The sequence below is a fragment of the Lissotriton vulgaris genome, chromosome 1_1 (assembly GCF_964263255.1).
Source record: "Lissotriton vulgaris chromosome 1_1, aLisVul1.2, whole genome shotgun sequence".
Classification (NCBI taxonomy): Eukaryota; Metazoa; Chordata; class Amphibia; order Caudata; family Salamandridae; genus Lissotriton; species Lissotriton vulgaris.
Window position 1 is genome coordinate 545,602,004 of NC_141685.1, and position 10,322 is coordinate 545,612,325.

Consider the following 10,322-nt stretch of genomic DNA (forward strand, 5'->3'; position numbering starts at 1 on the left):
ATTTTGATTAGTCATCGTAAACAGAGTTGCGTAACTACTATCAAAAGTGAATTTTAATGTGAGTTCTTAATATTCCGTAGTTAAGAGTGTTGCAGCTACAGCAAACAAAGGAAAGGAAGATCAATAAGTTAATAGAGGCTTGGGACGGCCTCGTGATGCAGAAAAAAAAATACTATCATGGATGCACAATTAATAATAATAGAGGCCTAAGCATGTGGCGTAGTACAGAAATGCAACACAGAGATGTATGCTCGCACTATTTTTAAGATTAGAGGTGTATAGGACCTCGTGACTTATAAAGAAATATTTCAATTATGTAAGTACAATTTAAAACCATTGAGGGGTAGGAAAGCCATATGAAGGATAAAAAATAGTATTCTGCATAAACAATTTACAGTGGAGGCTGATGTTGTGACGTCTTCTCTTACCTTTGTTTTTGTCGTCTTTTGTCGTGTCTTGAAAGGCTGTGGTTTCGCTGAGTCTGGGGTGTTTTTGACAGTCTGTGTGTCATCGCAGCAGAGGCAGGCAAAAGAGAGCGTTCTCACATCAGTGCTCGCATTATATGGGAACCGCGGGGGCTGACCAAACCAAGCCCTGGGCCATCATTGGTAGCGTTTTCGCGGTCTGCAAGAATGATGGCCCTGGGGGACATTCCATTAGCTAATGTATTGGTTTCCAGGCTAAATGATAGCAAGCATGCTTGGTGGTGGCATGTGTGTAGTGTGGGCGGGCGTGCACCGTGCATGTGCAAGTGTGAGTGTGTGCACCAACAATTAACAATAGAGAGAGATGGGGGCGGTGTTATGTGCGCAGAGGCAGGCCCAGAATCGGATCTGCAATGAGTCAGCATTTCTAATCATTCTCCTTTGCGTGCCCTGAGCTCTGTTTTGTCACTGAGAGGGTGATCGCACCATAGTTTGTACTGCTTATCATACTCAGTGTGTACCCTTCGCATACAGTACGAATATGCTTTGACGTTACGCGTCGCATTAAAGCTTCGGTGTGACGTCATGTACGGCGTTCTGTATGCGAAAGGGGGCAATGTTTCTACTTGGTTTAAAACATGTATGTATTTAATGTACATACTAAGGGCAGACATTTGGGATAACTATGAATTTTTTTAATACTTGTAATAATCATATATTACTTTTTAAAAAGAATTACACAAATCGCGGTAGAACATCATGCGTACTCGTATTGAAAGAGTTGCACAAGCGCATCATAAGCGTACGTAAAGCCATGTGACTTAAAAAGTAGAGATTTGATTGGTTCATAACTTTTCCTATTGCGACTGTTGAAAGTTCCGTCCCATTATAATTATTCGACTTTGACTTTCTAAGAAGAAGCATTTGTTCTGAGAATCTTCTCAAATTGAAGGAAGATCACAATAATAAGAGCAATGGAGTCATATTCCAGCAGTTCTTCAGAGGGAGATTTCATTCCTGAAGAAACTCCAAAGAAGAGGAAAGAAGCTCTAATTTGGAATTTTTTCTCTTTTTCCAGAAGGTCAAAAAAAGGTTAATGCTCCAAAATTTGAGAAACAACTCTTTCAAGGGGTGATCCATGTAAAAAATAGTCTTTTGGCAAAGCAAATATGGTGCGACACGTGAAGAATTTGCACCCCAAGAACTTTGCTCGAGCTGCAAGACGGAGGTTGCACGAGGCTTGGCAGTTCAGGCTGGACAGTTCCCATAAGGCACAGGGTCAGACTGATTTGCATATGGCCATGTCTGAACTGGGGTGGCGGAGTGAGCTAAAGAACGGTCATGGATTAAACCCAGATCAGTTGACTGGGGTGAGTGTTTGTATTGTCAACGCTCCGTCCATCATCCCCTTTGGTTTTCTTTGTTCGCCCTAAGTTGGCAGGGTATGCTCAGACGTGAGCCCCTTGCTCACTTTGCCACTGGATTCAAGCAAGCCCGGCTGAAGACGGCTGTAATGCCAGAAACCGGTCCTGGGAAGCTTGATTCCGGTCCAGGGAAGACATGGCTTGGCAGTTCGGGCTGGACTGTTCCCATGAGGCACAGGGTCAGACTGATTTGCGTATGGCCATGTCTGAACTGGGGTGGCGGAGTGAGCTAAAGAACGGTGATGGATTAAACCCAGATCAGTTGACTGGGGGTGAGTGTTTGTATTGTCTACGCTCCGTCCATCATCCCCTTTGGTTTTCTTTGTTCGCCCTAAGTTGGCAGGGTATGCTCAGACGTGAGTCCCTTGCTCACTTTGCCACTGGATTCAAGCAAGCCCGGCTGAAGACGGCTGTAATGCCAGAAACCAGTCCTGGGAAGCTTGATTCCGGTCTTGGGAAGACATGGCTTGGCAGTTCGGGCTGGACTGTTCCCAAGAGGCACAGGGTCAGACTGATTTGCATATGGCCATGTCTGAACTGGGGTGGCGGAGTGAGCTAAAGAAAGGTGATGGATTAAACCCAGATCAGTTGACTGGGGGTGAGTGTTTGTATTGTCAACGCTCCGTCCATCATCCCCTTTGGTTTTCGTTGCACGAGAACCCACCTGCTGCTACACCTAGCACATCAACTGCGTCAGCAGCATTTTCAGCAAGCAGTTCACACCCACATATTGATTCTGACTTTGCTAAAGTTACAATTCTATGCATTTATTGCGATAAACTTTTGTGTTATGGGGAACAGTCTATAGACTTGATGAAATGCAGGATGCAGGATCATTGCTGTCCCCGACATTAGTTGTTCTTTTTTTCATTCTTTTGTTCCGCTTGGAATTTGTTGAGAAAACACAAAAAAAATACAAAACAAAAAAACAGTTCTTTTTAGAACTACCTTCACTGGTCAAAGAAAGAACTATATTTCTATGTTAGTGTGTAAAAGTTTGTCAGAATGAATGTGTACTTCATAAATAAATGAATGAATATTTTACTAGTATATGGAGAATGTGAAAGTGCAGAACTATATGGAACTGCTACAGCATAAATCTATAAGGTGTTTATAGTAAACTCTAGTATGTCCGATAGCACTTGAATGTATCATATGTACGTAAATATGTTACAAGTCTACGTTTCAATTTGCGTTGCTGGTGAAAGTGCCTGGGTGAATTTGTATGTCTTAGGGGTGGATTTACAATCCACTTGTGCCTCTTTTACACAGCCGTAGTGTCACTTTTGTGACATAGCGGTGCTGCAAGAGATGTGCCATGGTGTGTGGTATTAACAATGTGACGCATCTGGAGGGTGTTTGCAAACAAAACAGGTGATGGACCGAATGTGGATCAATGTCACACATTCAACCCAGTCAAAAGATCTGGGCCCAAATCCATCGTTTCTTTGCACTCCACACCACCCTGGGTTAGACAATGGCGATATGCAAATCAGCTTTGACCCTGTGCCCCATGGGAACAGTCCAGTCCGAACTACAAAAGCCATGTCCTTCCCAGAATGGAATCAAGCATCCGAGGACCGGACCGGTTTCGAGGTAACACCTCTCATCAGCCCGGCTAGCTTGACTCCAGTGGTGTGGAGTGCCTGGGACCCACGTCTGAGCATCCCCAGCGCACTTATGGCGGAATTTGCAAACAAAACAGGTGATGGACCGAATGTGGATCAATGTCACACATTCAACCCAGTCAAAAGATCTGGGCCCAAATCCATCGTTTTTTTGCACTCCACACCACCCTGGGTTAGACAATGGCGATATGCAAATCAGCTCTGACCCTGTGCCCCATGGGAACAGTCCAGTCCGAACTACAAAAGCCATGTCCTTCCCAGAACTGAATCAAGCATCCGAGGACCGGACCGGTTTCGAGGTAACACCTCTCATCAGCCCGGCTAGCTTGACTCCAGTGGTGTGGAGTGCCTGGGACCCACGTCTGAGCATCCCCAGCGCACTTATGGCGGAATTTGCAAACAAAACAGGTGATGGACCGAATGTGGATCAATGTCACACATTCAACCCAGTCAAAAGATCTGGGCCCAAATCCATCGTTTTTTTGCACTCCACACCACCCTGGGTTAGACAATGGCGATATGCAAATCAGCTCTGACCCTGTGCCCCATGGGAACAGTCCAGTCCGAACTACAAAAGCCATGTCCTTCCCAGAACGAAATCAAGCATCCGAGGACCGGACCGGTTTCGAGGTAACACCTCTCATCAGCCCGGCTAGCTTGACTCCAGTGGTGTGGAGTGCCTGGGACCCACGTCTGAGCATCCCCAGCGCACTTATGGCGGAATTTGCAAACAAAACAGGTGATGGACCGAATGTGGATCAATGTCACACATTCAACCCAGTCAAAAGATCTGGGCCCAAATCCATCGTTTTTTTGCACTCCACACCACCCTGGGTTAGACAATGGCGATATGCAAATCAGCTTTGACCCTGTGCCCCAAGGGAACAGTCCAGTCCGAACTACAAAAGCCACTGTCACTGACCATGTCATGAGTGATGTAATATGTGACGTCATCAGCAGTGCATTGCGGGCACACAAGTTATAGTTAGCTGAGCTAACTATAACGGAGGAATTTCAAAGGTTTTGTATGATAGAAATGTTCAGCTAACTATAACGTGTGTTATATATATATATATATATATGTATATATATATATATATATATATATATATATATATATACCAGACAGTGCCATTTCCTGTACCTACAAGGCCAAGACCTGAGTACTTTAGTATTATAATTTTAGTGTAAGTACATATTTGGTCATGGTTTGTTCCATAGATGCATTTTATTTGCTGGACATGGCATTTGTGCTGCTAACAGTAATGTATGCATGTAATTGATGACAGCTTGGGCACATTATGCTGGATCTGATACATAAGTCCTTCCTCTCCAGCTGACAGCATGACCCCTGATCAGGAAACATCTTATTGGATTTGCTTGGAGAGGTACCGCCACATCAGGCACGTAGCCAAGGCATATAGGCGCATGAGGATCCAGTATAAGAAATCGAAGGCAGCAGGGACATGGAGTCAACACCTAGGGGACAGAAAGCCCTGGACAGAGCAAGCACCAGGACGTATGTGGAGCTTTACCATGGTGGTAATCTAGGGTCAGTTCCGGGACCCTCCTCAGGCCAACCAGCAGTGGTACCACAGCAGTCAGGACTACACCAGCTCAGCCGACCGAGTTCGAGAGGCAGTATCTGAAAGACAATGCAGAGACAAAGTTGAAGCTGGCAGGTCTAGAACTGCAGGTGGTGACAGTCACGAAAAGGGTTCACACTTTGCAACAATTCTGTAGACTGGATTGAGTAGCAACTTTAGGCCTTCCCTCCGAATTTATGGCCTTCCCCAGTACGTGTTGGTTGTTTTCAGTGTAAAGAGTTGCAGCATAGGTTAGGATAGGTTTTAGCATAGTGATAGGATAGGTTTGTTTTATTGTTTTTATAGCTTTAAATATTTATCTGTTTCTATGTGAGGATATGGGTGGGTAGGTAGTTAAGTAGGTGGGGGTTAATGTTTAGTATGTGTTAAAAAACAATTCACAATTTTCAAATAATACAAACATTTATATTTGTTTAAGTTTCAATGTTTAGGTAGTTGTGTATAGGTGTAGGGTATGTTGGTATCATGCACCCATGTGTATTCAGGAGGGAAGGGGTTGATGTTTAACCTATCTGCTTTGGTATATGTGTAGAGTAGGATAAATTAAGGTTAGGTAGGTTAGGTTAGTTTTAAGTTAAGATAGTCTAGGTAATTTAGCATAGATTAATTTAGGCATAGTATAGATTGGAATAGTGAGTGTAGGTTATTGATTTTTAGATGTTTATATTTTATGGTGTGTTAAATAAATATTATTTTGCACTTTCACTACTGCTTACTTATTAACTGCCTGGGAGTTGTCACACTGGTTATGCTGGATTAAGCACATGCTGTAGGAATTCCTTCCAGTTTTTGTATACATGTGTTACTAGATGGAGCACCTAAGGAGTAGATCATGTTAAGTTTGCTATAGGGACCTTCAAACATGATTGTGCACTATAAGTGGCACTCTTGCTGTGTGCACTATAAGTGGCACTCTTGCTGTGAATGGACACTCAGCTCATAACAGGAATGTACCTGCACTGTGTGTGTATATGTGATGCTACTTGTTTTGTATGGATGAATAAACCAAACCACTGTGAGTAATCTAGGATGTGGTGGGTGTCACTCTGATGGCAGACACTTACACCATCTCCCTAGCACCATTTTGTTGTCTCATCACTGTTTATTTTTTTGCTGGCTAGTATACATGGAAGTATGTCCCACCAGAGCAGAAATGTCATTCAGTATTACCATTGACTTGTTGCTAATTGTAGCACTTCATGCATGTATGTGACTTTGGGTAACTACTTGCTAGCTTAGATGCACATAAACTATTTAGCGGGCCTGTGCAGATTTTCCCCTAGGTCTATGAAACAAACTTACCTTTAGATAGTAGGTAGTGTCTTGATGGTCAGCACAGCCAACATGGACGACATAGTCCAATAATGAGCAGACACACAACACGCTGGTTCCAGTAAGTGATTTTATTGACATGTGAATCTGGGAGTAAGGAGCACGTGGTAGTCCTTGTGGAAACAACTCCAACATAGTTTGTGAGCCATTGGATGTCCAGACAGATTCCGTGGGAGATACATGTCATGGGACATGTAGAGTAGAAGAGTGTTCCAGTGAGTGGGACCAACTTCCAATTAGATAAGATCAGGCTCAACGACAATCCACAAATGGGTGAAATAAACAGGTGTACAGTACCAGGTGAGAATTACACTTGCATGGCCATTAGCACAGGTCAATATAGAAACTGGCCATGTGGCACAGAGAAATGCTACATGAAAGTTTTTCGATGGAAATATGTGAAGTCCACATATTTGTCCTCTGATGTTTGTGGTGCCTCCCATGAGGGGGGTGTTGTCGGTCCCAGAGGCAAAGAAGGCACACGCATATCAGGGACTGAAGATGTGGATCCCCTGTCCCCAGAAGTATTTCTCTGTGCCTACAAGTAAGGCGGCACAGCATTTAGAAGGGCCTGCTGGTATGGCAGCACAGGACAACATTGCAGTGTAAGACACCCATTTTTGCTTTGTAGGAGTCCTAGTTCCGCTCCATGGACTCCAAGATTTTGCAGATAGCCCCAAGCTGGCTGGCTACCTCGCAGGTGCCACTTCCACAGACCTATTGTTCGTGCCTCTACCTCATGACACCACCAATTTCAGCCAGGGACTGTTCTATGTCATGGAGCGGAGGCTAGGTGCCTCTTATAGCCTCCAAGGTGTCCTTATTGGGGCCGAGGCACAGATATGACCGGACGTCACATTCCTGCGGCCGTAATTGACTTCCCTGAGGAAAACGTTGCTGCAAATCCTCATGGCGGTGGCCGGCAGCGCTGCCTGCTCGCACCGGCTGCCGCCGCTTCCTTTGTCACTGTGTGGCCCAGCTGTCTCAGTGTGAGGAGCCGAGCAGCTGTTGTAAATTTGACCCCTGGCCGCAGCGGTGAATTCAATTGCTAAGAGAGGAGCTCTGGCTGGGAAACTCTGGATTTTGCTCTCCGCGGTTTACTCTCTGCAATGACTTGATCACCATGAAGGCCCCCAGGTAACTCTTCGGTCTCTCGTGCCCCTTAAGACCACAGTGACAGTCAGCTGCCTGGCAAGTAGATTGGAACATGCCTGCTGATGCATCCCCTCTTTGTATTTCTGCAAACAGGGAAGCATTTTTGCACGTCGGGCACATTAAAACACGCGTCTTGCCTCAGAGTTTAGAGGTCATGTTTGTGACAAGCAACCTTCTGCCATTGAAATACCCAGGTGACCTTGCCACTTCAATGCACCGGGATCGTAAGATACTTAGGAGGTTCATGTAAGAAATTAAATGTATTTCATTTTAGAAAAAAATTAGGCTAAAGCGAGTTAGACACTCAAGTTTTGTGTCAGCTGAAGTTATAATTCTGCTGCATTGCAGAGAGACGGGGAGACTCTGGGTTAGTAAACAGAGTGGACAGAAATAAAGGTATGGAAAGAGGAGGGAAAGGCAAGAGGAAGGAGGGGATAGAGAAGAGGGACGAAGGAAAGAGAAGAGGAGGTAGGGAAAGGAAACAGGCTGAGGCAAGAAAAAGAAAGGAGAAAGTGGACATGTGACCCTAAAAGACCAGATGTAAAAATTATTAAGGAGAAGAGGGGAAGAAGTTGGAAAAGATGGAAAAGATAAAAGTACGCTCATGAGTACTTTCCCTGCCTCCCCTCCCAGGTAGACGTATAGTCCCACACAACGCGATGCACCGACTGGAGAATAGGTATTGCACCTTAGCAAGCATGGGGAACTAGACACAGACAGCACTTGGGTGATAAGTTATATTATGTTGAATGCGGTGGCTGCACAGGTGTGGCACACTGGAAAATGTATAATTCTACTGGGCGTGCCTCAGGTGTAGGGTGCAATGTTTGATGTTATGTTGTTTAAGTAATATGGGAGTTGTTCAATATACTGCATTGTTAAGGCAATAGCTACTACAACAAATATGTAACAGAAGATACTGACCACAATGATGCATGGCATAAGTGTATTATTTCTGTACAGCTCTGATAGAATTGTAATCATTACAGTGGCTATACAATGTAAACTACAAAATTACTGAATACCCAATAAAACAAAGTAAAAAAAAAAATATTAATACTTTTGGTTGGCCATAACAACATGTTCTTTGCGTCCCACTAAAGCCTGGCTTTCCGGCTCCTCCGCTGCTCATGCGACTGATCTCTTGTTTCAAAAGTTACTCCCATGGAGTATTGCCAGGGGAATGAGCAGCCACGCGCATGCTTGTATATTTAATCCCCACATTACTGTGTACTTTATTCCTTGTCAGGAATGTTTTTACTTCATAATTTTTGTGTTGCTGTGATTGCAATGTTGAGTAATTTTTATTCATATATACTTTGGTTATAAATTGCGGTACCATTCCAATATGTCTGTTGCGTCTCTTCAGCACTGTGTTACATGTATCTGGTCAATGCATCTTGCATCTGCTTACTGGTTCGCACAACATGGCCGCCTCTACGCAATTCTTTCCATGCATGCACACACGTCCTTTTTAAGTAACTTCACAGCTGACAACACTGCCACACGATTCATTGCAGCTGTGGGCCAATTATCGTACACACAGTGGCTCTGACAGTCTCCTGGTTTGGTCATTGCGCTTTTGATCCGCCCCCTGTCTTAACCCTATATTATTTTAGTTTTAGGCCCATTTTTCACTTTCTCAAGTGATGCTTTGGCTACCTATTGCCAGGTAATTGGTGCCCTGCATGCTTCATTACTTTCCCACAAACTTGAATGATATACTTTGTTTGAAGTAATTATTTCCTTGATGGTATTGTAGCCTTCACTCAAGGCTTAGGACATTTATATATTTAGTGTTTTATAGAGCACAACCGTGACCCACTAGGGTATCAGAGCACTTTACAGTGATAGCAAGTTATTTACTAGATTCAGCAATAAAAAGGTATTTACAAGATTCGGAACAGGCAATCATGAGAACACTAAGCAGAGATAACAAGCTATTTACAAATAGTAGGAATAGGCGATCATGAGTACACTTCTAGTGTTACGCTTTGTTAGTGATACAGGCCACTTGGAGTTGTATTCTGGCTTTGTAGGGAATCCAGTTCAGAGCCTTCAGGTGTGGGGAGAAGTGGTTGAATTCTTTTGAACCTGTTAAGAGTCGTGTGGCTGCGTTGAGACAGGCTTTTAGATCTTGGGTAGGCAGGAGAAGGTTGAGCTTCTGTATTCAATCCTAGGGATAACCAATGCCTGTGCCATTTTAAGGTCCGATGTATCTAGGAATGGTTTTAGTTTTCTCAGGTAGCTCAGATGAAACCTAGCATTTTTGTCCAGTGTGTTGATGTGGGCTTGAATGTTCAGGTTCTTGTCCAGTGTGATTCCTAGTGATTTGGCTGAATCCTCTATGGTAGGGGTGCAGTTCAGCGCGTTGACCGATTTGTCCATTCAAGTATGTATGGGGTACTTTTAGGAGGGGAAATTAGTAAGAATTCAATTTTTTGCGCATTAAGTTTGAGCTGGTTACTAGCAAGCCATTGAACAGTCAGCTTTAGAGCCTCTTTCATTGTTTTTATCTCCTCTAGGGATTACATTTTGATTTGGATCTGTGTGTCGTCTGTGTACATGTGGAAAGAGATGTTGGCGATACATAGTATTTCAGCTAATGGTTCCAGATGGAGGTTAAAAAGAGTTGGGGAGAGTTGAACCTTGGGGGACACCGATCGTAATCTGAGAAGGGGAGTCTAGATTTCGATTTAACTAAGAATCTTTGGGAGTGGTTCCGTAGGAAGTATTTAAACCATGCAAGGG